This window comes from Pogoniulus pusillus, chromosome 19 (genome assembly GCF_015220805.1).
Source record: "Pogoniulus pusillus isolate bPogPus1 chromosome 19, bPogPus1.pri, whole genome shotgun sequence".
In the NCBI taxonomy this organism is placed as follows: Eukaryota; Metazoa; Chordata; class Aves; order Piciformes; family Lybiidae; genus Pogoniulus; species Pogoniulus pusillus.
In genome coordinates, this window is record NC_087282.1 from 19033346 (window position 1) to 19060364 (window position 27019).

A 27019-nucleotide genomic window follows, 5' to 3' on the forward strand; every position below is an offset into this window, starting at 1 on the left:
GCAGAAGAAACTATAGGATTACTTTTGTCCCAAAATATGAATGCACTCCACAGGGAGGGCGTGGTTCTCACTGCCTGAGTCACCATAAGCTACAAAGCAAATTAGAAATTACCTGGTCTATTCCTCAGATTCATCAGTCCAGACTGATGGAGTGGGATTAGCACTTTTTAACACCATGTAAATAGAGATGAAAAAAAATTAATCCTGGAAGGGAAAGTAAATCCAGTTAAAACACGGTTGCAGACAAGACTTAGCCCAGAGAGCAGCAATCACTTCAAGATGAACAAGTCTACCACTGCAAACTAGAAATATGCTCAGGTATAATTGGTGGAACCTCTGCAAAGTTTCCAGGACCAGGAGCTGGAGCATGTTGTGGGGCTCCTGGCTCTGTGTGCACAACCTACTGCTGCAGAAACAATTTGGGAAGGCCAGCTTGTCTTCTCACATCCCAAAAGCCATGTGGCCAGCAGGGTGGAGAAATAGCCCTGTTAGCTTAGGGCACTGAAGATTGATCAGTCCTTCCAAAGTATGACAGTTTACCTGGCACACCTGCTATGAGAGCCAGCAACTATGATCCACACTTAACCTATCCAACCTTGCAACCCAAATCCTTTGAGACAAACATGCTCAGCACAAGCCACAACCACACACCAGTTGATGGATTTAAGGCTCCCCATTTAGATTTGACACTGGCTGGACCCATAAATGTCCTTTTGTTTCAGAATTACTAATAAACATCCTGAACTCCTGACTATACTCATACCACAGTGGTCATCTCTCTGAAACCATTTGGCTTCAGATAAGCCACATTCTCAGGAAGGATACAAATGCAACCAGACTGTTCATGATTATCAGTGATACCTTCAACACCAGCCAAGTGCTGGGCTTCCAAATCCAAAAGCTTTTAAAGCCCTTGAAGTGACCTCCCTGCTTTGACCCTAGGTTCATGGTTGTTTCTTCTGTTGCCATTAGTTCCAACACCAGCTCAAGACACTGCAAAGAATTCAGTGCCACTACCAAGGATCACATATTTATAACCATGGTGAATGAGCAAATGCACCTCCACATTTTGGACCACTGAAAGGACTGGCAAGAGCTTGTTAGTTTCACCAGCTAGTGAAAACAGCTCAAAGAGAAGGAAACGCAGGAAGGTGGGTGAAGAATCACTGCAAGACACACATTAGACATGCATGCTGGAAAGGGCTGACACAAGTGAGAGTGCTTTGTAGGGGAAGTCTACATGAGTAAGGTCAGACAACAGGCCAGAGTCCTGCTCGTTGCAGCTCCATGAAATTATGTCAGTCCACTTCTAGAAAAAAAATTGGCTCAGATAGTGTGATCCAGTTGTTGTAAACAGTGAGATGGAAGTTAGCAGAATGGAACATATAAAATGCCTCATGTGTTTTAGTGCTAAGTGAAGCAGTAAGAAATGCAGCTGGGGTGAAGTGATCCTTTTCGGTTCGGAACATGAATTTCCAGGGAAAAATCTCATGCAGCTCTGGATATTCTCAGTGAAGCTGCTACAGAACACAATATCTGCATAGCAAGGTTCAGCACAACGGATCTGCTCTGCTTATGTTCTCACAGCTGTTATATGCTGGTCAAGTTACAAGCTTTTACCCTAGTTCAAAAGCAGTGTGTGATCATATTCTACCCTTTTGAGCTATCACGAACCCGAGGTGCTCATCTTAGTCACTGCTGCTCAATCCCACTCACACAGTTGTTTTTCCTCTAGAAGTATGGACCCATCCTAATTTCAGAGGTATGCAGGTATGAAGACAATTCTTTTAAAGCAATGTATTACATTATAAAAACTGCAATCACAATTTCTCATGAAACTTTTTTTTCCCTCTATCTAGGTTTAAGTACACAAAAACTCAGCTCAAGAGAAGGATGCTTCCTAAGCTTTGAGTGCAAGGCTTTACACAGAAACCTTTGTTCTGTCTTTCTTGCCCATGGGCTGTCCAGCAACTGGAAACTCTCAGGAAGCCTGACAAGTTTTCTGCCTTGCACACATGGTTGCCCTTCCAGCCAGCTTGAATAAGTAAGTTGAGGGAAGCAGTTTGGTCACTGAGTCAGACAACAGTGCAGTTAATGCTCAGCAAGTCTAAACTGGGAAACAAAACCCAGATTCTCCCGTCTTTGGCTGCAGCTATCACATCCCACTGCTGTATGGTTCCAAGAGGCAGAGAAATGAGGCTTCCCACATCAGTACCAGTGGGACATCCCCAATGACTGTGAGAAATGTGCTCAGTCAATACTAGGCTTTGAGGGTCTAACAGAATACATGACCATGAAAGAATTCACAGGCCCAAACACACAGAGAAACCTTTTCCATGATACAGCAGGATAGTGAGCTACAAAAAGTCTTAGCAGGAGACACCTAAGGACAAACTATTCTTAACCGGATTAAGCACCTCAGGACTACATTTAGCTAAGTGCTTTTTGTCTTGTTATGAGCTGGAGCTAAATATAGTAACCAGAATACTTAAGAATAGTTTCATAAGGGTTGTATACACTCCTCAGCAAGATAAGGCACTTAGCACTACTGACAGCTTTATGTCTGCATGTTAAGAGTATTTAAAATATCTCCAGATAGAATCTCTTTCACCTTAACCATGTTAACTAGAGGGATCAATTTTTAACATTTATTTATTTAATCAATTTATTTCATGGATTGCCTCCCCAAAATCCCCTCCTGTAGCACTTGGAGAGAAGGACTTCTGACCTCCGTGGGTAGGTAAAGAGAGAGGACACTTATCAGTGCTGCTCGCATTGTCTTTCATCTCACCTACAAGTGGCGAGGGTTGGCTTTTTCACAAAGAAATGCACATCCATCAGCACTTAATGCCCTCTGTAGAGGGAGTACAGGGAGTCTCAAAAAACACTCATAGCCTTTTAAGGGCCAGTTATATTTTAGACTTTTCAAATATCACAGTATTTGAGGTTGTTTCCAGGGTTACAGAAAGGGTAATGTAGTAGGACAGCTTTAACAAGATGAATGGACTTCTCAGTCACGCAGGTAATAGTTCAAGTACTGTTCCATGCTATCTGCAATCCTCTGGCACATTTTTTACTGAAGACAGAATGGGAATTAAAAAAGAAAAAGATTCTTTGTTTTGCAGACCTGTATGACTTCTGGAGCTATCTAAAACTGCAGGCTTTTGACTAAAGAAGGCATTTATTTATTGGCAAATAATCAAAATAAGAACATCACCTTAGAAGAACACTTAATGGAACATTACGTCAGTAAAAATTATCTTCTGAATGCAACAGTTCCTATGAATGCCTCATTATAGATTTCAGTTTAGTTACTTGGTTATGTCACTGATGGCAAGGCAAAGGTTGCTCCAGCAGTGTAATGATGCACATTTCCTTGTCATGAGCAACAAATACAGCTTTCACCAGTCACCTAAAAAGGGTCCCTGAACCCAGCTAATTTGATTGCTTTTCCCAATTCTATCAATAGGTCTCAAAATATTCTCTATGCATAAAAACTTCATTGTGCTTGTATATATTCTCATAATATTTTGTGTTTGAGTAACGTACTGCAGTTAGGGGTTCTTCAAATCCATACTGTAGGAAATACTTTCATTATGGAAATGTGCTCAACTAATAATTTCCACAGATTTTACACACTATGAATTCAGCAGAGAGCCCTCAGTTACAAGATGCAACACTTTGTGGCACAATGCAGTCATAAATAAGAGAGTTAATGCATTCTCCGGCAGCATGATTTGTATGTCAATATGCCAATGTTTCATCCTTTTTGGAGCAACAGGAGGGCCTGGCTGTGGCTGACAGCTAACAGCTGATTTAATTTTTAAAAGGCAGAATTTAACCTTTCCAGTAAAGTGCTACTGATTCAATTATACCATGCTAATGTAAATGACATTTGAAAAACCAAAGAGAGAGACGCTGAATCCTTATGGCTGTTCAGCTCCAAAGTGATCACCACCTGAATCTTCAGCTCAGAAATGATAACACCCCTCCATCCATGTGTTGGAGCACCAAAGTCCTGCCACCTGTCCTGTGCTGCCCACCACCAAGCTCCTCAGACATCAACCATCACATAGAGCATGAAGGAAAGCCACGGCAGCAGCTCTTAGAACTCTCCGTTGCAATGCTTTTCTCTTATACTGAGCAGACACGATGACAAACTCACTCGTGGAACAAACACTTCTACCTAGACTCTGTTTCAGCACTGCAGCAAAGCAGGCAACGGCAGCAGCAGCTGCTGCGCGCAGCCTCAGCCTTACTCTCTGCTGGTACATCCCAGCCAGCACTGCCTCGTCACCACCGCTTTGTAGCTACCTGCAAAGGCACCAGGGGGAAATGCAGACTAAAAGAGATGTGGCAGAGGAGTTACATCTCTATTATTTGACCTGCTTGCTTAATTTTTTTCTGCTTGCATTTCACCCTCTCCTTTCCCGGCCATGCCTTCCCTTCTGTGGTTCTTCACTTGTGCCTGCTCCTTTCACTTATCCACCTTACCTAACACCTATTGGTTTGGAATTCAGAAGATTGGATCTTTCTTAAACATGGTTTCTCTTCATCTTGTTATTTCTTATATCATTTGGCCTTCACCTTTCCACTGGCTTTTGACTTTCTTTTTCTCAAAAGAGAAAGCAATGCTGCAATGATATCAGTATTGACAATCATTTAACTGTGGGAACTCAGCTTGCCCAGATCTGAGGTGTGCACAACTGCCAAATTCTGATTAGGGACACCACACTGCCTTAGGGATCGTGCTGGTGGAGGTCAGATGGGTATCTTCATAGAACCACAGAATTATAGAATTGTTTAGGTTGGAAGAGACTTTGAAGACCACTGAGTTCGTTCATTAAACCTAAGACAGCCAAGTCCACCACTAAGCCATGTCCTTAACACAGTCAGCTCCTACACTGTCTTTGTCCAGGTGCAGGAGCACTGGGTCCTGTCCCGCCTAAGAGTTCCGAATTCCAGTTTCAGACTGTTTGTCTCTGGCATGCCCTTCAGCTCAGTGGGGAGCTGTGCCACTCCATCCTTCACAGAAACACTGCCCTGCACCTCCAGTGTGGGCAGGCTAAGGGAAATAGGCCAGTCCAGCAGACTCATCCGTGACAGCTAACACCTTGGGGCAGCCAAGGCAGGGTGACATGCTGAAACTGTACCTCTGTTTTCACACAACATCTTTGTTTACTGGACTGTGGATGATCATGGTGAATCAGTGAGGGAACCAAATAGTCTATGTTCTCTTCCCTTAATCTGTCAGAAGTGGATTTTTTTGTGCCAGCGTTGTAACAACTGCACCTCGAAGCATTCACTTATCTACAGCATACTCTCCTCTGGTTTATTGAGCTCTAAATTTAGCTTGTTACCTGTGACAGATTTATGACTGCATTCATTATAGCAGTAACAGCTTCAGACAGAAGCTAAGAGGTGCCCGAAGAAAATGGATTATACAAAACAATTACACCATAAAAAAGGCTGTATCAGAACACTGTGATTCAGCACAGAAATTAAATGAAAGATACAGGGCAGGAACAATGGTGGTGTGTTGGGCTTTGGAGGATATGCTGTTTTCTGACAAAAGAAAGGGGGAAAGGCATTAAAAACTAACAGATGCTTGAAAAGAAAGAGATGATTACTGGAACATTTTGTTCTCTAGGATTTTTGTCAGATCCTGGTGAAAATAGCTGGCCAAGTTTGTTCTGTTCCAGCAGATTACTAAACCTTGCAGGGTAACGATTCAAGATTGTAGAGTATTATTTTAAACGTCTCCAGGGCTTCTGTAACAAGACAGACATGCATTTAATTAATTCTATCAATTTGTCTAATAGCTCCTTAAAATTCTCAAGACATGGCAAAAGGCAGAACTGCTGATTCTGATACAGAACTATGCTTCTGGATTACATTATGCTTCTAGAATCTACGAGCAGGGTAGGATAAAAATGCATATAAAAATAATACTTCTGCAGTCTTGGATGAAGACCTGTGCTTATTTGTAGCAATTCAGTTCCTACAGGAAAAGCAAATGTGTGTTGTAGAATGAAATTGTGATGCCTAATCTATAAGCAATTCTGACTCGGTCAGACATAGAGCCAAATAACCCTCAGCTAATAACACAGCTCTCCCTCGTGTAGGATGGGAGCAAAGGCAGTTGCCCACAGTTAATCCTTTAGCAGAAATCAAGGTGAGTGTTTTCATGGGACTATTTCCAGGAAAGGCACACAGAGCTAAAGAGAAGGCAGCAGCATTGAAATCTAACAGTCATAAGTCTTTTGAACAGAATGTTCTCCAAAATTTCCAGCAAACACAAATGCTCTTAAAGCTCTGCTTTGGTTTATGGCTGATCTGATGGTGCAAATGCATGTGTGTGTGGGTGAGTGCATAGACAGACAAACACACATTTCACTTCAGAGCAATTCCCAAAAAAACCCACCAAGAGCAATTTCTACCAAGGACAGCAACAGTGACACTCTGGATGACTCCTGGACCGCTCACCTCCTGATCTTGGAGGTTAAGTAACCATTCCTGCTGGGGGGCACGGGAAGGAAAGGTGAGCAGAGCTCCTCTCATGCCTCAGGCCACTCTCCATAGTCACTTCTCCGGCAAATCACAAAGGGTGGGGAGTGTGTGTGGGAAGCTTAACCCAACAAATCTCAGTAATGAAAAGAAGTTCTCAATAAGCTAAAAAAACCCACCTCAAACTATTGATTCTTCATCTTAAACAATATGGATAACACCTGACTAATTTCAGAGTGTTTTCAGAAGAGTTTCAACACTTTCAGCGCAACCCAGCTTGGAATGGTTTTGAAAGAAACCAGCACTGCTAACCTGGCAGCGTTGGCTTCTGCACCTGCTGCAGAGCTGCCTTTGAAGCAGGTGCTGGGCACCTTGCTTTTAGGGACCACCAGCTGAAGCATCTCCCTGGGAGGTGCTGTGGATTGCTCCCACCACGAGGACACAGCTTGCATCAACTGTGCTTATGGCACTAAGAATCATAGAATCATAGAATCAACCAGGTTGGAAGAGACCTCCAAGATCATCCAGTCCAACCTAGCACCCAGCCCTATCCAATCAACCAGACCATGGCACTAAGTGCCTCGTCCAGGCTTTTCTTGAAGACCCCCAAGGACGGTGCCTCCACCACCTCCCTGGGCAGCCCATTCCAATGCCAATCACTCTCTCTGTGAAGAACTTCTTCCTAATATCCAGCCTATACCTACCCTGGCACAACTTGAGACTGTGTCCCCTTGTTCTATTGCTGCTTGCCTGGCAGAAGAGGCCACCCCCCACCTGGCTACAATGTCCCTTCAGGTAGTTGTAGACAGTAATAAGATCACCCCTGAGCCTCCTCTTCTCCAGGCTAAACAGGCCCAGCTCCCTCAACCTCTCCTCATAGGATTTGTGCTCCAGGCCCCTCACCAGCTTTGTTGCCCTTCTCTGGACATGTTCCAGCACCTCAACATCTTTCTTGAATTGAGGGGCCCAGAACTGGACACAGTACTCAAGGTGTGGTCTGACCAGTGCTGAGTACAGGGGAAGAATAACCTCCCTTGTGCTACTGGCCACACTGTTCCTGATGCAAGTGAGGCCGCTGGGTCCTTTGTCAGCTTCAGATTTTGTTTGGACAACTGTGCAGATAATAGGACAAACACACCAAAGCTTTCTTTTTGGATGTGCTGCCCTGAAACCCCTCTTGTAATTCCCTCTTCTATTTACTGTGAATGAAGCTCGGCCCAAGCAGACAGCTACATAAAATCTCATTAAAGAAAGTCTCATAAAGTGTCATTAAACTACCTACTTTTATGCCTTACACTCTCCCTGTGCACAGAATAAATGTAATCATCAGACAACAAAGAAAATCAGCTATTTAATTAAACTAAAGACATCCTCCTCTACTTTTCTCAGCAAAAGAACACCCCCAGCAACTACCAGTTCATTGAAAGAGACAACAGTAGCATTTGTGTCCTTAGCTGTTCTCGTTTTCTCTTCAAACAATATATTTTATTTCTTCTTTGCCTTTCTCACTCTTGCATATAAAATGCACTTCAGCTGCTTGAGGACAGTACAGCTGTGGAGATGAGCACTGGTGCTTTGAGTTTGCTTGTGCTGTAGGTTGAATTAATGATGTAAAATTAAATGTAAAGCTCAAGGGCTGCTTCAGCTGAGTCAAGAGTGGGTCTTAAGTGGTTCCAAGACCACACTTCCAAGGTGCTCTGCTCTAGTGAGGAGAAAAATGCTGTGTATGACTTGGCTTTAAAGTCCATCTGCTCACAGGTTGCAAGACCTGTGGGAGCTATTTGTGGACTTGAGGACTTTCATTAAAGCTCAAACATCCTCTGGCTACAGTAGTCCCCTGGCCATTGCCCTATAAATGTGTATCAGCTCACTTCAAAGCTCGATAGCAACCACAATTGATCTTGGCATCAGGAAGCACCTGTGAAAGTGATGTACACTCCTGCAAAAGCAAGAGTCATCTGCCAACTCCCTAGGCCATTTAATGAAAGGAGCCTGAAACTATCAGGACTCTTCCACTGTGTGACCAGATGTTCAGCATAGTCAATCCACCTCAACACAGTATTTCTGCCCCTTTCTGACATGCAAAAACTGACTGTATGTGACAAATCAGAGCCATCTGAAAGCACACAGCTGGCTACACCTGCACTGCCCAGTGCACACTCAGTGCCCTTGAATCCTCCTTCCAAGAAATGGCAACTCAGCTGCTCCTCTGTTGCTGCTGGGCAACATGTGGGAAGGCAGCTGGCTGGGCTGGATGCTGTACAGCCTGCAGACAGCTGGCTATCCTTGGCTGTGTCATTTCAGGGCTTCCTTAGATCAGTCTAGGGAACACTTTGGCTGTGGGAGTGGGAGGTCTTGGAAGTCTGGTTCTTGCTCAGCATCCTTTGATTTCTGCTGAACAATGTCTACTTCTCTGATGCACTGCAAGCAGCTTGCTGCCATACTTTCTCTCCTCTAATGCTTTTACATCAAGAAGCCTTGACACACTCCATAAACACAGTTATCCATTCTTCTTGTACAAGTGAGAAAATAGGGGCACACATTCTACTTCTGTCTGGTTTTAGGAGTGTCCCAGTTTTGGGAAGCTGATTTTCAAAGAGTAAATGGAGTTCCAGCCTTATTTGCAGTCCTGCTGAAACCCAGGGTAAGTGCCTACAGATAATGCACATTTTGGAAAAGCTCGAACTAGATCATTGACCCAAGGTCACACAGCAGACTTAAGAAGTGAATCCAGATGTCCTCATGATTAGCTCTGTCTATTGGCATTCAGTCAACCTTCCCTCCTAAAATAAGCTTCCTGAAGCATCTAAGGCTATAGTCTTAGAACTCCCTTAAATACACAGCACTGGTAAGAACTGATTTTCAAAGGCAGGAGGGGAAAAGAAGCCAGTTTGTTATTTTTTCTCTCAAGTGATCACTGACTGACCAATGAAAGGGTAGTTCACAATCATTTGATCTCAGATTTCTACCTATAAATAAAAGGAAGATTTTTCTCCCTTTTCAAATACATGAAGGAAAAAAACTCCAACACTCAGCCTCAGTAATCCTAGACCTGAGTAATTTAATCTGTTCTCTGTTGCAATCTGTTTCCCATGTGTATCACCAGCCTGGAATTTCTGGAACTCAATACATAAGGAAGCTATTCAAAAAAGGAAATAGTATGACAAAAGGATTATAGATAGGTCTGAACCAGATTGAAAGCCTCCCTCTACCAAAGGAGAATTCATCTCCCGAGATCCACAGTTCAGCTTCTTGACTTCAGCCCAAATCTCAAGCCCAAAGACTACTGAAAAGATTAATTTCCCAGAGCCAGAGCACCTCTTACCTCTAGTTCAGAAGTAAAAGAAATGAGAAAACAGCTTGAGGAGAGCTGCAGTGGAACAGTACCAGCTGTTTGAATAGTCAAACTGCAGAATAGAACAGAATGGACCAGAATAGAATAGGTTCAGTTGGAAGGGGCCTGCAATGATCATCTAGTCCACTGCCTGACCAGTCCAGACAAGACTATCCAAAAGTTAAAGCACATTATTAAGAGCATTGCCCAAATGCCTCTTAAAACACTGTCAGGCCTGGGGCACTGGTTGCCTCTCTAGGTAGCCTGTTACGGTATTTGACCACCCTCTTGGTTAACAAATGCTTCCTAATGTCCAGCCTATGTAAAATACCTGTGAGAAAATCATAGAGAGCTTTAGTAGTTAAAATTCAAAGTCTCCCATGCAAGCTTACTTAGAGTTTTATCTACTTATCCATTAAACGAGTATCAAAGGATTCACTGCAGCTGACCTCATTTTACATCTTTGGCTTCATGCATCCAAGTTCAAGCATGAGAAACTTCTTTACCCTCTTGGTGTGCTTAATTCTGGAGCATCCCAGGTATAATGTGCACATAAATCAAAAGGAATTTAAATAAAGCGCTTACATTTCACAATTTGTCTTATCCTCATTTGGCTCCAAGAATTTCATCTGCTTTCCTTAAATGATCTGCTCACATCTGCTCTCCAGCTGAGCCGTGTTCATGCCCCAGTGACCTTACCACTGCCATCTCTGTAATCTTGCAGCTGAGAATAACCAGCAACGTACTCAGTCCCTGTAAGCGTCAAGAGCCTTTCAAAAAGGAGGCAGAAAAGCATCAGCCTTTATATAACAGGGAAGAGAAGGATCTTAGAGAAAACTCATTGTTTAAGGTGAGTAATGGGAGCTGCATGCCTTAAGTGCCCTGGTCCAGCTCCCTCGGGCAATGGGAAGCAGAGGCGTCAGCACCTTGCAGGATTATGCTCTGCAGCAGCAGCTGGCAGGTATTTTTCTAATAGAGAGAACAGCAGCATCGTTCACACTCACTTGAGTCTATTTGCTGCTGTTCCCATTCAAACCTGGCTAATCCGATCAAGTTATTTCTTGGCCCGTGCCTTAAAGCTGAATAAGTAAACACCTTTCATAAGTTTTGAGCCCACTTGTTTCAAGTGTATGATTAAGGGCTAGACCTGAGCCTTATTGTGAGAAAATTCATTTCATTACTCAGAATTTCCAAGATCACTCACAGTTGTCCTGAGATGGCACTTTTCCATCCACTGTTTTACATTACAAACACGTAGCATGGTTGCAAAGGGTCCCAAACACCAAATACACCTTTGATTCAGCTGCCTTAAAGAACAGCTCTTTGAGTTGAGAATAGCTCTTAATAGTTACACACCATGAGGCAAAATATTTTCTGTGGCTACAAGGCCTCCTCCACAGATGTCTCTTCTTGTTTACTATGAAGAAGACAGAAGACAAATATAGTCAGCAAATGCATTTTGGACAAAGTCGTGCTTATTTGTCATATTTGCATTAAGTAACACTAGAAGACTTATGCACTAGAACAGATGCTGATTCAAGTGTAATTCCATTGCTGCTACACCAAGCATGGATTTGAACTATTGAAGCTGACAAATGTTTTGGAAGAAGAACTGCTGCCAATGAAGTTACTGGTGTTAATAACAATCAGTTTTCTTTTCCTCTTTAAAGCATATCTCTCTACTTCTTTCTCTTCTCTGTGGCACTTTGAACTTCACACCCAATATTGGATGATCTTGGAGGTCTCTTCCAACCTGGTTGATTCTATGATTCCCTTTTGCTATCTTGTCCATGTCACTCCTCATCTAGCTCCTCCAAAGATGGTTATTTGCTTTGAAAGCTGCAGGAGTAAAAGAATATTTAAACAATTAACTGCAATCCTATTCATCATTCTGCATGGTACTGCTGATAAGCCCTAGAAAAAAAATATGAGAAAGCAAAAACTTTCCTTCAGAAAGAAGAAAAGAGAAGATAAACATCCACAGATCTCTCTCTCCCTTATTGCTTTGTTATCTCTTTTAGACCGCAAATATGTCAGTCACTGAAGACTTTCATACTAGGTCATTATTGTTACACATATTATGCACAAAGACCCAAGGCCTCATTCTGTCATAGATAAGACACTCAGGCACGTCCTTCTTCCCCCCTTGCAGCTTGTGTGCACGGCTGGCTGGATAATCAGCCACAACAGCAGAATATGACTCAGCGGGACTGAATGCCCACTTCGCTCGGGGCATTCTCTTGGAGGGCTTATTTAACTATTTAAGGCTGGAAAAGATGTGTCTCTCCCAGACAGTGTTTATGCAAAAAGAGCTCAAGTAAATGCGAGACTCGGGGGAAAGGCAACTGACTGAACAGCAACGGTTCTGCTCTCATGGCCTCCACGGACACTCTGGTCTCCTTAGCTGCCCTACCAGCGCCGCACAGCACACGGTCCTTTGCCACCTGCTGCAGCACGAACAGTGGGGAATTCGTACTGACAGCAGAGACACTGGTTGTGTCCCACGAGAATGGGCACCCCGAAAATTAAGGATATAAGGTGGGTTTTTTTTTGACATAGAATCATAGAATCAACCAGGTTGGAAGAGACCTCCAAGATCATCCAGTCCAACCTAGCACCCAGCCCTAACCAATCAACCAGACCATGGCACTAAGTGCCTCAGCCAGTCTTTTCTTTAACACCTCCAGGGACGGTGCCTCCACCACCTCCCTGGGCAGCCCATTCCAATGCCAATCACTCTCTCTGTGAAGAACTTCCTCCTAACATCCAGCCTATACCTACCCTGGCACAACTTGAGACTGTGTCCCCTTGTTCTATTGCTGCCTGCCTGGGAGAAGAGGCCACCCCCCACCTGGCTACAATGCCCCTTCAGGTAGTTGTAGACAGTAATAAGATCACCCCTGAGCCTCCTCTTCTCCAGGCTAAACAGGCCCAGCTCCCTCAACCTCTCCTCATAGGATTTGTGCTCCAGGCCCCTCACCAGCTACATGTTGTCTACAGATCACAACTGTATGAGCAAGCAGAGCATTTTAAAATACGCTTTTATTTCGCATCTGCAGTGCTCCAGGACAAAGGATCTTCCTAGTATAAGTCAAAATCAAGACTCAAATACAATCAGTAAATTAAATCTCTCTCAAAGGATAACTCTCTGCTGAGTAAGGCAATGACAGCAGCAATAGGTATTGCCACCTCGCTAAGCATCCTGGCTGTACTGATGTGGTTGAGAAGCACAGCAGATCTGTACCCTACAGACATCTGTGATCCCCAGTCTAAGAGACCAAGCCATCTGAAAAGGCTGCAGTGTGAGATCACAGCTCACCTAGGACAGCGTGAAAAGAGCACTAAAGAGCTGGCTCTTCAGTTAGCCAGGTCTACAGGCACATGGTTCTTTTTTGAACCAACTGCAAAATTCTTGGGTGAAAACAGTAGGATTTATTTGTGCTTTCCAGAATTAGAATAAATGTGAATTCATTATCTAGGGCTTTCCTGACCAAAGCACCTTAAACTGTCTATCCCATATAGTAACAACGTCCACATTGTGTTTAAAATGACAAAACTGGGCTGGCTGAGAAAACACACATTAAAACCAGCTGATGGAAAGAATCATACTGTAATGTGCATGCATAGAAAACACATGGGTACAAAGGGAGCTTGTTTCTGCGATAATGTGACTACGTCATACCACCAAGGCCAGCAAGATCCCTGATGAACATCTACGTGGTAGCATGGAGCCAGCAGCAGAAGTTGCAAATGCCCATGACCTTTAGCTGGCAGCCTCAGTTTCCTCTGAATTTCATATAGTGTTAGAGAGACAGATATCATCTATTACTTCCAAACCTCCTTCTTTCATGCACTGCTTTTGTGCATGTCTTCTAAAAATCACAAGCAAAACAGTGTAGTCAAAACTCAAGCAGCATAAATATTCCATTAGGCAGAGAGGAAAGTGAACTTCCTCCTTCCTTTTTTAGCTTCTCATCAGCCCTTCTGCAAAAGATCAGTAGTAAAATTCCTATCTGCTTTACTAAAACTAGCATTACACCTCTCTTGGTTTAACATTAAAGTGTCTTCCAAATTAATATAGCTTCGTTTTCAACAAGTGAGAAGTGCACAACAAACAGGAAATTAAAGCCCTGTTCTTAATTATTGCTTACATACAGACGATGGATCAAAGAGCTAGCAAAGCTCTCATGTAGCAACTGCCTGATGGGGGCACAGAGCACCCAGTCCTTGCTCAGACAAGCACAGTGCTCACCACCAAAGCTTGGCTTCAGGTGGGCAGATGTAAAACTGAGGCAGAGGATGGATGTTTTGGTGCTCAGCCCATCATCTTCCTACTGAAGTCAAAATTAATTCCTGTGCCATCATCACGTCCCAGCGGCAAAATCTGCATTGTCCCCTGGACAAATGCTGTGCATTATAAACCAGGATGAAGCTGACTGTGCTTATTAGAGTTAAGAAAGTTTGGCTCTCTTCAAAGCGAGCCCTTGGTTATGACCAGGGCTGTCACAAAAAGTAATTCAAGGTACCTGCTTTCTTCTACACTAACATTTAAATGAATAAGAAATCAAGTACAGTACCAAAAAACGCTTTGCCTCAGACACTTGTTTACCCTTGCTGCAGTAGATGAATTGCTGAATGAAATATTTACAACTATTCATGCAATCAAACTCATTTTCCTTAGGAAATAACTGATTAGGTATCTCACATCTGTTCCTGACAATGATTTAAGTCTGTGCTGATCCATATCTAGACCTGACACGACTGTTAATGTTTCAGAAGCAGCCATCCATAATAGGAGAGTGATGACAGCTATCTGGGTCTGCAATTGGGAAGTTCTATATTTACAGGTGAAGGATGACACAATCAGCCCACAGTTTTCTCTAACCTTATGACCTAGGGCTCAGGAAGCCTGGCAGGAGATAGAAGTTAGAGCAGAGCTTGACACAGCACTATCTCGAGAATTATCTTCCTATCCCTGTGAAAAGTTTGTAATACCTCACAGATGTTTGCTTCCTCTACCCAGAGCAGCAATCCTGCTCTGCCACACTCCAGCCTGCACGTCATCCTTCCAGCCACAGCTCTCCATCAGGGTTCTTTGATTGAGGTTGCTGAAAGTTTTGCAAGACTGGGAGGAAAATCAGCTGCTGGTAAAGACAATTGAAATGATTCCCTAATAAAACATGATGTCATGTCAGGAAAGACATAAACTTCATGTTGTTTCTCAAAAGCCAGCTGTTTCATAGGCACACAGTCAATGTCAATGCACTGTTAGAGACAGAGAGAAAAAGCTAATGTTTAGTTAATCTGATTTGATTCATCCAGCAGTCATCTTTTCCACAGGAAACTTATCACAAGAACTTACACAAAAAGCAGAAAAAAGATTTATTGCAATGGCTCCAAACTCCATATCATTCACTTCCACACAGAGTAAGGGAGAAATTTTCATCCCTTTCAGGTCACAAAAAGCAGGAAAAAGAAGCATTTATTGCAATGGCTCCAAACTCCATATTCTTCACTTCCACACAGAGTAAGGGAGAAATCTTCATCCCTCTCAGGTCAACTACAAACCTCTGCAATGTTGTGTCCACGGTGCCAAGGACAAAAGACATGACCTGAAATACAGCTTCTGCTGCTAAGATGCACCACTGAGACAATAGTGCTTCCCAAGTTCTGACAAGAGCAACTAGGTCAGAAGAAAACTTTTAGCAACACCTATAATCGCCACAAATTTTACTTCAAGGTCAAGGAATCAAATAAAAACAACTGAAGATTTGCCTGCAAAGAATCTCGTAGAGCTGAAAACCAAATATAAATGAAGTCTATGTAAGTGTCTAAACAATAATCTCTGGAAGAGTCAGGAATGCCTCATAAAAATAGATTTCAAACACAATCCAAAGAAGATTAAACTGACAATTCATCTCTCTTAGGACTTCTATATATCATAAATAGGCATTATGCCTCCTATATAAAGCAGTTCATTATCTGATTTATTCTCTGATATCTCTTCTTATTCAAACAATTCACACCAGACTATATTAGAAAATCCCAGAATAGTTTCCTCAGCACTGCAGCTTTTGAAATAAGATGATGATTTAGTTATCAAATTTTACATGCCATGCAAGCTAATTCATCATGTTAATACAAAATACTAGCTCTAAGGACAGATTCTAAGCAATATGCTATTCCAGTTGCATCAGTTATTAATATTCACATTCTTTCATTAAGAAAAAAAAAGATACAAAACCAAACCAAGCAACAAACCTACAAAAGTTGTTCTTTCTTGCATGAGCCTTTTTTCAATCCCTGAAATGAAAACAGAGATTCAGCTCTACTCACAGCGGCTGACTACCAACAAACTAATCAGTCTAACACTCTAGGTCTTGATGGCTCTACTATTTGCTTTTTCAACTACAAATATAACCCAAGATAAGGAATTCAACTCCACATTCTAAGCATGTGCCCTGGATAAGATGAAGCTGGATCTTTGCACTTTCCAGACAGTACAGCAAGTTTATAGCTGATTCCTATACACTTTACTACTCTAACTGTCTTCTCTGGGACCCTCTCCTTCCAAACTCTGAATTATTTCCAGAAAGTAGGAAAATGAAGTTGTAGAAAATGTTCTGACATCACCTCTTCAGCAAATGTTCCTAAGTAGTGCAAATTTCCCCATATAAATGTCTTCTGCTCTGGAGCCAGTGAGACATAGATACTGGGAGGTTTTGCAGTTGAAGAGCCAAAACTCCAAGAGATGTGAGGATGCCCCCAGATAGGCAAGTGATTTAGCCTCAGAGAAGGCTATGCTCGAGTGGAACCAGGAATGAGTGCCTCTCTGCACCCAAGTGCCAGTGCATGTTGCCTCTGCAATCACAGAGCTCCACAGCACCCTTGGCATATGGGAGGCTAACCCAAGGGAACAAAACAACTCACTTTTTCTAAGTTGTCACATTGTGTCCGCTGGGGACAAGGCTCAGCCCTCTGCCATAAGCAAAACTAAACAGAAAATGTGTCAAGATTAGCACAGAGTTTGTTTTATTAACTCTTCCTACTGTGCCCCTTCCATTAAAAGCCTGCCCCACAATGAAGCAATTACAATAGTTCCATTTGAGAGAAAAAGCAAACCGTTGATATTCATCTTTAATACACACATCAGCAGCGGAGTCAGCCAAAGTCCTGTCTTTTTGCCACACATGACTCACTTAACACACACACATAATATAGCACTTAATAAAATTCGATTGGAAACAGTTTGAACAGAGTGGATATTTTTAATTTACTGTAAATTGTGTACACAGTGTATGTTGCACTCAGAGACAGGACAAACAGGTTTATGGCCAAACTTCCTCAGCAAGGGGTGTAACCCTCTCCAGCTATTACAGCCTCTCTAATTGCTGTGTTTGCTGTGACAAGCCATCAGTGGACCAAACACACAGCATCCTCCTCTATACATAAAAACATATCTTCAGTTTGTGCAGTAGGGTCTTACACAGCCTGAACCCAAAGGCTGACTCCCAGGGACATTTACTTCTCTCTCTGGTTGATACTCTGGAAGAGGTCCTCACTGCACAGAAGCTGACAGCAGTCCAGCTTTTGCCTTCATCGGAGCCAGAGCCTCACCTCATCCTCTTCAGAAAAAACCTCTGCATTTGCTTGAAAATCATACTAGAGTGTTGCCATTCCTGTGCAAAATAACTCACAGTGATGGGTGCTGCTATCAGCTAATCTGCTGTTCATTTACTTCTAAACAAACAAAAAGATTTACTTAGCATGTGGCTTATGGTGAAAACTTTATTGTCCTGAAGCAATCTACCACACCATCCTGTGAATTAAAACAAGACTAGACCAAGATGAACCTAGAAGAGAACAAACAAACCTCATTAATTTCTTCTAAGTGTGTGTCTATGCAGGTGTTTGTGGGCTGGACCGATGAAGCAACAGAGGAGATTAGCATTTTTATGGATATGATTCCTGCCATTGCTACATACTCAAAAAGCTTGCCTAAGCTCAGGCAGTTTATAAACAAAAATAAACACACCTACAAATATCTTTCTGTTTATCTGTTAGTCAGTCAATCAATCTGCCTGTAGTTGACATTCAACAAAGCACCTCACACTGACTTATAAGTGAGGGAGAACATTAATTGTGTGGAGATGGGAACTCAGTGATTCTGCTGAGCCACAATACACTCCTTGGGAGCAGAGGGGTGTCCCTGAATCCCTGTCCAGAGACAGGGCACAGAGAACAGCACAGGTGGCAAGTGCAGGTCCAACACAGCTACCAGGCAAGCCCAGGATACTCAGTGTACAACTCATTTCTATTTCACGGAACAAATTGCTGAAAAGCAGCTCTGTGCTCAGGTCCCAGATGCTGATGAATGTTTGACTGCAAGATCCATAGGGCTCCATGCCATGTGAGTAATGGCACAGGGAAGACCAAGCCTGGAGAGCCCGGTATTAGAGACCTGCTGTCCCCAGTCCATCTGCAGCTAAAAGTCATGTAACACTAGTGTTCATGGCCATCATATGTACATCACTGACAAACTATCTTATGCCCATCTGCCACCACCACCACCAGGAGGCCATTTCCAACTGCTCACGTGTGCACTTGTGTGTGTTCGTGGGTATGCGTATCAGTCCTCCAGAGTCAGAGCTCCAAGTCCTTGTTCTGCCTCCCTCCTCCTCTCCTACAGAAAGATCTGTTTTACAGTGTTCTCTTTGGCATTGTTTAGCGAGTCTCTTGGTTACCATAGTGCTATGCATTAAAGAAATGTTGACAAATTAATCAATTATACAATCCTGTTTGCCTAAGAATACAAGTCACAGCCAGATGATTCAATGCATTTCAACAGCTCCGTGAAGTTTGGTTAACACACTTCCTCTTCTACCCTCTCAATATTGTCCTCGTTTGCACTGTCATTTTTCCATATTTCAATTTCTCTCTGCAGGCAGCTTAGCAGGTATGTGATCTCTGCTTCAGGCTAAGTCAAGCTGTTCTTCTTGCTTGCCTGCTTGCTTTCTGTCATTATTTTTCTTTCCTTCTTTCTTGTAATAAGATGCACATTATGATTCTACAGTCAACTTTCCTATAATAAAATCCTGGTTTTTAAATTACTAATGCCTCACTAATCATCAGCAACCACTTTTTTTTTCTTCTTCTAAAAGTTAAACTTTTGCTCCAATCAGCACCACAGCAGATCTGATTTTAAGTCCAACTTTGCAACTTAATTTAGGAATATTGGATAGCAAGGGAACACCAACCCCAAACACTCCAGTCTTGGAAAACACCACCACTAATGGCTACTTTGTAAAGTCTATCTCACCTGCCAAGATGCACGAAGGGCCCCAGAACATGTCCTCACATCATACTACAAACTAACCAGGCACATCAGAAGCACAGAAGAGTAAACTGTGTTGTGACACAGAAAAAGACAGGTGAAGATCACTACCTTGGGTCTCAAGAAAACAGCAGAAGCTTTGATGCATAGACTTCACAGTGCAAACAAAACCAGGTCCATTCTCCTTTCAGCTTTACACCAGAAATATGGCTATCCTGGAGACCAAAGGACTAATGCTGCAAACTTAATTTCCTATCTCCAGGAACTCTCCAATTTAGTTGTATAATCTCTTTCATGAGATTATCAAGATCTATCTCAAAACTACCCTAATTGAAAGACTATTACACAACTCAGTCCTTAGACAGCTAGAAGCTTTCTTCTAATTTCCCATCCAAATTTATTCATAACCAATTACATGATTTGATCCTGTGCAGGTGCTATCTTTTGACTTAGTTTTGCTGCCTTCTTGGTATCTAGTCCCAAAAGTGTGCAAGAAGAACTACTGTAACCTGTCTCTTCATTTGTTCATCTGGCCAGAGTGGACAAGTCATGTTCCTTAACCTTACTTCATACAACAGAAAGAACTCCATTTGTGTAACCACAACTCTAGCCCTTCAACTGTTGTAATTGAACATTTCCTTGCCTGGGGTGTCCAGAGGTAAAGCTCAGTGCAGCCCAGCAGCAGAAAGCTCTTGGGCCAACCCTCTGTACGATGATTTCTACAATGACATATCACACTCCTCTCAATCTCTCATATAATTTTCCTTTGATATCCAAGGATATCACTGGCCTCCATCACAGCTGTATTTCACTGCTTGTCCGCAGATATCTCCTGATCAGCCACTGCATCCACACCTTTCCCTTCTGTCACAGATGGCTGATGAGCTCCTGTCTCACACTGGAAATTCTTGTTACTGGTCTCCAAGCTTCAAACTTTGCATGACTTTGCAGTCAGCACTATTAAATGCCATTTTATTTCTATCACTGTGATCAACAAAGTCATCTAAATTCCTTTCATATGATAATCTGATCCTCCTCTGTATTGACAATACCTCCCAACTTCGTGTCATCTAGCAGCAGCTCCCGGGCACACACCCAGGTCCTACCCATCAATCAGAACAGCTCCATTCAACAGGCACAAGCCTGGTCCCCAGGGAGCATCAGCACTCATCACTCTCCATCTTAATGACTTTCTTTGTCAGCAGCTTTATGGGCATGTAACTGTTTTATCTTTTCCTTAGCCAGCTCCTTTTGCACCTTTCAATTCTTGTATTGAACCATCATCTTCATTTTAAGCAATAACGTCCTGTGGGGTATGGTATCAAATGTTTGTTTCCAGATAAATCACCTTCCTGCCTTACCCCATCTAAATAATCTGTTAAATGAAAAAGATGTTAGATTAGTCTAGCACAATCCATCTTTGATAAAATCTTGTTATAACGTAGCCTGCTTCCTCATTATTTCCATGTCTAATTATTCTTTGCTACAAAATACGTCATGAGACACTATGTACTGTTGCATTCAAATCAGCAGGCCTATAGTTCTCTGCATCACTCTTATTTTTTGACTCTGTGTACAGGACACAGATACTTCCCCTCTTATGCAAGCCAAAGAGCCATGGGAGAGCCTTGCTTCAAGCAGTGGAAGCCTTGTGCCACTGCTTTTGGTATTTCAGAACTCAGATTATTGGCACCTCGTTTGTCTCGCTAAGATATTTTTTACTTGTTTTCTCTCTTCATTTTTCTAAGACTTTGCTATGAATAGCTTTCAGTCTCCTGCAGATTTGTTAGTAACTACACTCTGTTCCAGATTCTACAGAAGGTTCTGCTTTCATGAGAAAGTTGTGTCATTATTTAGAGACATCAGTTCTCCTTTCAGTTTAGGCATGGCTAACTTCACTTCTGTGCAAATTGACTAAATGCAGGTTTTGGTTGAACCCAAATAAGTTCATTTGAACCAAAATAAGAACATCCTTATGTGAGGTCACATCAGGTTAATCAAATCACTTTAAAACAGACTTAAACTAAATTGGTGTAATCTCCCCATGTAGACAAGGCCAAAGCCAATAATGGAATATGAAGTAGGTCAAAGTCTCGCATTAATTGTCCACACCTTTGCAGTCTTACTGAATCTGGTGTGAGGCTGAACAGATGTGCAGCCAGCAAGCCCAGCTATGTACAGAGATCTTGCTGAGGCCTTGCCACCACCTCAAACTCACATAAAATAAAGTGATGCTGGAGCAATAAAGGATGTTGGAAAGGTTCCTGCACTAGAGCACTGCACTTGGCGTGCAAGTGCCAGGGCAAGGAGTTGTGCTGTGCTACACAGTCGTGTGTGCACCAAAACAAGAGAAATAAAAAGAGTGTGGCCTTAGGTGAAGAGAGATTCATGTGAAATAGGGGTGTCATCCAGGTCATAACAAATAAATACAGTTTTTGTACCTGCCTGACTTCCCTAAAAGAGCTTTGAGAGCGAAGTGGTACAGAGGTGCACCATTTTAATAACAGTGGCAAAAACTGGTCCATAGTATTTTGTGTTTTACATGGTTTGCTATGTTGGTTAAAGCTGTATTACTCCAACAGAATGCATAACTGTTCCAGTATAGGCACACAGCTTACTCCCCCAGCCTTAAAGAAATGAGCTATGCTGGCACCAAAACCTTTGTATCACTACATGTGAATCTTGGGAGGTTGTGTAATTTAGGGCAAAACAATGCAACTTCTGTGAACAGACAAGCCCCAGCTCTAAACTGTAAAGACATCCCACCAATTTTTTGATACTACTAATGAGCAGAAGTTGGATTTGAAATCAGCATCTCTTGAAATGTAGCACTGCTTCTGACAGTGTAAGAATTTAATTCTGAACTATTCATTTGCTAATTTTAGTCTTCAACCCTGAGCTATTTTTGAGTATTTTGTGTTTGTCTTAAACTAGCAAAATAATTTAATACAGACATAGTTTGAGTGGCTAAAGAACAGGAACCATCACACCCTACTGCCAAATTTCTCTGAAGCTTATAGCTTATATAAAAAAATTCAAACCAATTTTACTTTTTCCTCTAGATCAAATAACTCTAATCCACAGCTCAAAGAACAGAATAAATGAGCAGTATGCAAGCACTCCTAAAGTAATTTGCATTTTTCCCATTACATCTTCCAGAAACATTCTAAAGATTCAGTAGTAATCAGGTTCAGCCCAGGAGACACAAATGCCTCCTTTCCACACAAACTTCCACTGCTTCCATCACTCCTGAGCCTCCTCTCCTCATTAGCACCTGCTGCCTTTGTCAGTACTCTGCCAGCCACAGAGCCCCGAGCGCGGTCGCTACAGCACTTCACCGCACAGGATGCGCAGCTCCTGCGTGACGCACCGCTCACACACTGCGTTACTCTGATTAGCACGCTGCAGGAAAACTACCTCTTCCCAAATACACTTTCTAGAAAACCCGAAATCCACAAGTGTTTTTCTGACTGGGTAACTATAGTGAAGTAGGAAGTTTATAAACACTACACCAATTCCCAATGAAAACAGCACATGCTTAGTACAAAGGATTCACTCTGCATACTCCTGAAATTACCTGCTACTTCAAACAACATTCACGGGACCTACGAGGACTGCAAACCCTACCTATCAAAAACATTAAAAGTTGCCCCTTTAAGCCAAATTCCCATTTCCAGAGCCAGGGATTAGTGAGCATTGATCCAACACAAGGAGGAGAGCAGAGCACCATCGTTCTGCCTAAAAATGAAGGGACTCCTGACATCCTTATGGGTATCTGCCAACTAGAGATATTAGACGATTTTCTCGTCTGTAGACCTGAATATCTCACCCCTCTAGTTAAATCAGCATTGCCATTTTCACTGCACATGACAAAATAAACTCAGGCTAGTAGATAACTGTGCCCGCCCAGTTATGCTTCACCCTCGCAGGTGGGTAAATCATGGGACATTGTAACAGCTTTGATTTCAGGCACATTCTCTCCAGGGCTGCTCCCCTACTGAAGGCATCTTCATTCTGGGATTAGTGCTAGCTGTCACTTCGGTGCCAGTGCTGCCCCTCAGTAGGGGCTCCTACGCTACACTTCCCCAAAATCCACTCAGGAGGGACCTGCTCTGCAGATAGTCCAGCGGCCTCCTGCCTTTGGGGACCGCAACACGTTACAAACGGCAGGTGCTCTCCAAAATGCCTCCGAGACCTCATGTATGAATCACATAGGGCTCGGCTTTGAACTGTGCTTCCAGGGCGAGCTGGCCAGCACAATCAGTTGGCAATTTCTGCCATTAAGTGAACAAGGCTTGAAGTTACCATTCCCAAATCCACAGCTGAAGCATACGAGGCACTTTCAAAGCCCTCATCATTCCCCACTTAAAATGGTCTGTTAAATCGAATGACACAATAACCCTTGCAGAAGGAGTAACTTTTCAACCTGGATTTTAGATGCTATCTTTAGGCACAAGGCTCAGACCGCAGGTTCTTCCCTACCGTGTTTTCAGATAAAACCGACAGAAATTCAAGACAGAATGACAAAGCTGCCATCAGACCAAATTTAGCCTCCATCAAATCGGTTTCCCCCCAACCCAGAACCCCCGCAGCTCTCCGCTCCTCCAAGCCGGCCCGTGACACGGGGTCTGGGGGCACCAGCGGGGCCGAGGGCACGGAGCTGGTGTCCAGCTGTGAGGATGCTGCATCCCCGCCAGCAGACACCCCACTCCCCCCACGCCCCCAGAGCCTCACCCCTACCCAGGGCAAACGCACCGAGCAATTGCAGTCCCGTGCCAGTCTTGCCGATACACAGATGTGGGGGAAGAGAGGGGCAAATCTGGCGATTTAAGTTGCGGCTGCAAATTTCCCTCTGCTGAAGTTAATCGGGACTGTCCTGGAAGCGCTGGACGCGGGCAGGGCGGCCCCGCAGCGGGGACTCTGCCCGGGGCACGCCGCGGCCCGCCTCGTCGCTCCCCGTGGGCTGCGAGTACAGGAACCTCCCTTTCCACACCCCCCAACCCGGGGAGGGTCCGCGGCACCGGGCCGTACGTACCGTCTAGGAGGATGCGTGTCCCGGAGCCGCTTTCAGTGCCATGCCCAGCCCCGGCGCCGTGCCCCCACGGCTCCAGGGGTTACCGCCCGCCCCGAGGTCCCGCTGCCCGGAGAAGACATGGCATGAGGGCGGGCAAAGCAGGAGGACAGTTCTGGCACGGCGACGGTGGGTGGGCGCACGGTGGGTAAGGGCCGCCGGCGAGCCGCGGCGGGACTTGTGAAACTCGGCTGCTGCGGCGGGCGGTTGTGTAACGCGGCGGCGGGCTGAGCCCGTCCTCCCGGCACTGCACAGGCGCGCTCCTCCTCCCCTCCCCGCTGCCACCGGCGGCACCCGCCGGCCGCCGGCACCCCGCCGCGCGCGGGCCCGCCCGCATCGCCCCCTCCCGCGCCGGGCGCGCGCCCCGGCGGAACGGGAGCCGCGCGAGGGCGGGGCGCAGGGGGCGGGCGGGGGACGCGCGCAAAAGGCGCGCAGGAGGCACGGGTGCGGAGCTCGGGCAGGGCTGGGGTAGGGCAGGTGGCGCCGGGAGCGGCGGTGCCCTTAGCCGGGAGGGGCCGGCGGAAAGTAGGTCACCGGCACCGTCACCGCCGCCGATCCGCACCGGCAGCGAGCGGCAGGGCGCGCGGCTAGGCTCGGCCGCGGAGCTCCGTCCGCATCGACCGGTGTTCTCCCTCGCTTCTACCGAGGGCTCTGCGGAGGGGAGAGCGGCCCGAGCTGCCCAGCCTCGCAGCAGCCAGCACCCCCACCCCGGATCCCCGTTCTGCTTTCTCCACCGGTTCGGAACCGATCCCATACCCGGCATGAGCTGTGCTTTGACGGGATTAGTCATCCATACCATGAGTCACTGATTTAGCATTTGCTGCTTCCTTCCTCATAAGAATTTTTTCCTGCCCTTTCTCTGCCGTAATTATTTTCCCTCCTCTCCGGGGACTCCGGGTTGCTCCTTCCCCCCATTCCCGACGCAACAACCGTGCCCGGCTCCGGACCAGGGACCGGAGTCGTTGTCAGGAGGCAGCTCCTGGGAGCCGGAGCCAAGGCCGCTGTTCACTCGTTCTCTTAGGCAGCGCTGATTGCCGGGGACGCGATTTACACTCCCCTGGTTTCAGGAAGCAGCAAGTACCAAAAGCCGAGGCATCGAGACTGATCTAGAGCCTCCTTATTTCTGGTCCCAAGGTATCACCAGGAGGGGCTGAGCACCGACCAGGCGGCACAGCGAGGAACGTGTTTTTCACTCCACAATTGCCTTCCAAAACTGAGCGAACCCTCTCACCGACAAATTAAGGGCTTCACCACTACCTCTGCCTTGCTGGGTGATCTACTCCCGGGAGCTTATTCCTACCCGGTAGCCCTTCCCCAAAGCTGCCATACCTGACTTTTGGGAAGAATTGCTGTTCCTCTCCCAGCCATTCCCAGGTGGGCAGCCTGCCTGCATGGCCCCATCCTCGGTGTGTATGAGTGCCTCAAAACACAGCACAGAGGACCAAAGCAGAACCAAAGAGTGGCAAGTAGACAAATATAAAGGGAAGTGATGTTATTGGCTGCTATCGACAAAGAAGAAAGAAGGGGCACCCTTACATGCAGTTAACGCTTACTTTCTTATCAGAAGTAAAACAAACTGTGGTTGTGCTGACTGCCACAAGTGGGAAATCTCACTTTCCCACTTGGAGCAGTTTTTTGAACACAAACCTTTCCCTTGTTCAAGCGAGGAAAATGTGCCTTGGTCTCCTTCAGTCAGGGTGCAACGAGAGACCACAGAGCTGCCCATTTACTTAGTGGCAGTCACTGAGACAGTCCCATTGCCCACATACATGGGCATGCAGATACACATATGGGGCATTGGTTCAGGATTAAAAACAATACTGCACGCTGCATCTGAGGCACTTAACACAGAGTACCTGCAGATGGATGCTGCACGTGGCACAGGCAGGATGTGGCCCCAGAGGGGCTGGCCTGATGCTGGGGCAGGTTTTTCCTGAAGACACCAAGTGCCAGGACCATTGCCTGGTGTTGTGCTGGCCTTGCGGGCCAGCTCTGCTGCTGGGACACTTCCACAGCCACCTCCTATCCTGTGAGCCCTGCATGCACAGCAAACAGCACCAACACTCTTCTAATAAAGCAAAACACTCATAAATACCACTTTAAACATTAATTGCATTAATTCTATCTTCTGACCAGAAATGATGTTTTATCTGAAGTGTTTCAACCAACTCCACTACAAACCCTGGCCATTAGAGGCAGCAGCGTGGCTAAAAGCAGGAGCTACTCTTCCTATAGCAGTGTTAAAAAGAGTGCTCGTGTTTGTGACTTCAATTATCTTGTTTAAAAGAACACACTCTCCACTTTGATTCTTCCAGAAACTGAAAAAAGAACAGGGGAGCAGACTTTTCTAACATGACAGAATTCACACACTGCTCAGCAAGCTGTGACATTAGGCAGCTTTGGCTGCACTCAGCGATGGTTGGCACAGATTCAGATTTGTTTATATCATTAGTTTTTAACAATACTGTGTTGCAAACACATGCTAACAGCAATAAAATCAGGAGACAACTGGGTTTAGCTAGAAAACAAGAGCAGCATGTAAAATATGTGCATACACAAACACATAAAACACACACACACATATATATACACACCTCCCAACAGACTTATCTGTCTTTGCTACATTTGTTCAGCAGACTAGAGAATCCTACAGCCTGACAGACATTGTTAGGGAGTAAGGTAATTAAATGAAGAAATTAAGGGATAGCTTGGTCTGTATTTTGCAGGGTCACACTCTCATGCACAGTCTTTTATCCACAGTGAAAAGGTGTCC

The 27019-nt window shown here is 44.5% G+C and overlaps 1 protein-coding gene across 7 annotated transcripts in view; it reads right to left on the reverse strand.

Moving 5' to 3' along the window:
• Positions 1-27019, reverse strand: part of PASD1 (PAS domain containing repressor 1) — a 117872-nt gene that overhangs the window by 31663 nt on the left and 59190 nt on the right. For 3 of the 7 annotated variants that reach the window (XM_064159563.1, XM_064159564.1, XM_064159558.1), the window contains exons 1-2: positions 24211-24486; positions 113-204 (exon numbers count right to left, since the gene is read on the reverse strand). The gene's annotated coding sequence lies outside the window, so the exon portion shown is untranslated. Of the gene's footprint in view, positions 1-112; positions 205-23930; positions 23958-24210; positions 24487-25042; positions 25594-27019 lie in introns of those variants that run through there. The other 4 variants (XM_064159560.1, XM_064159559.1, XM_064159562.1 and 1 more) reach the window with 4 other exon arrangements.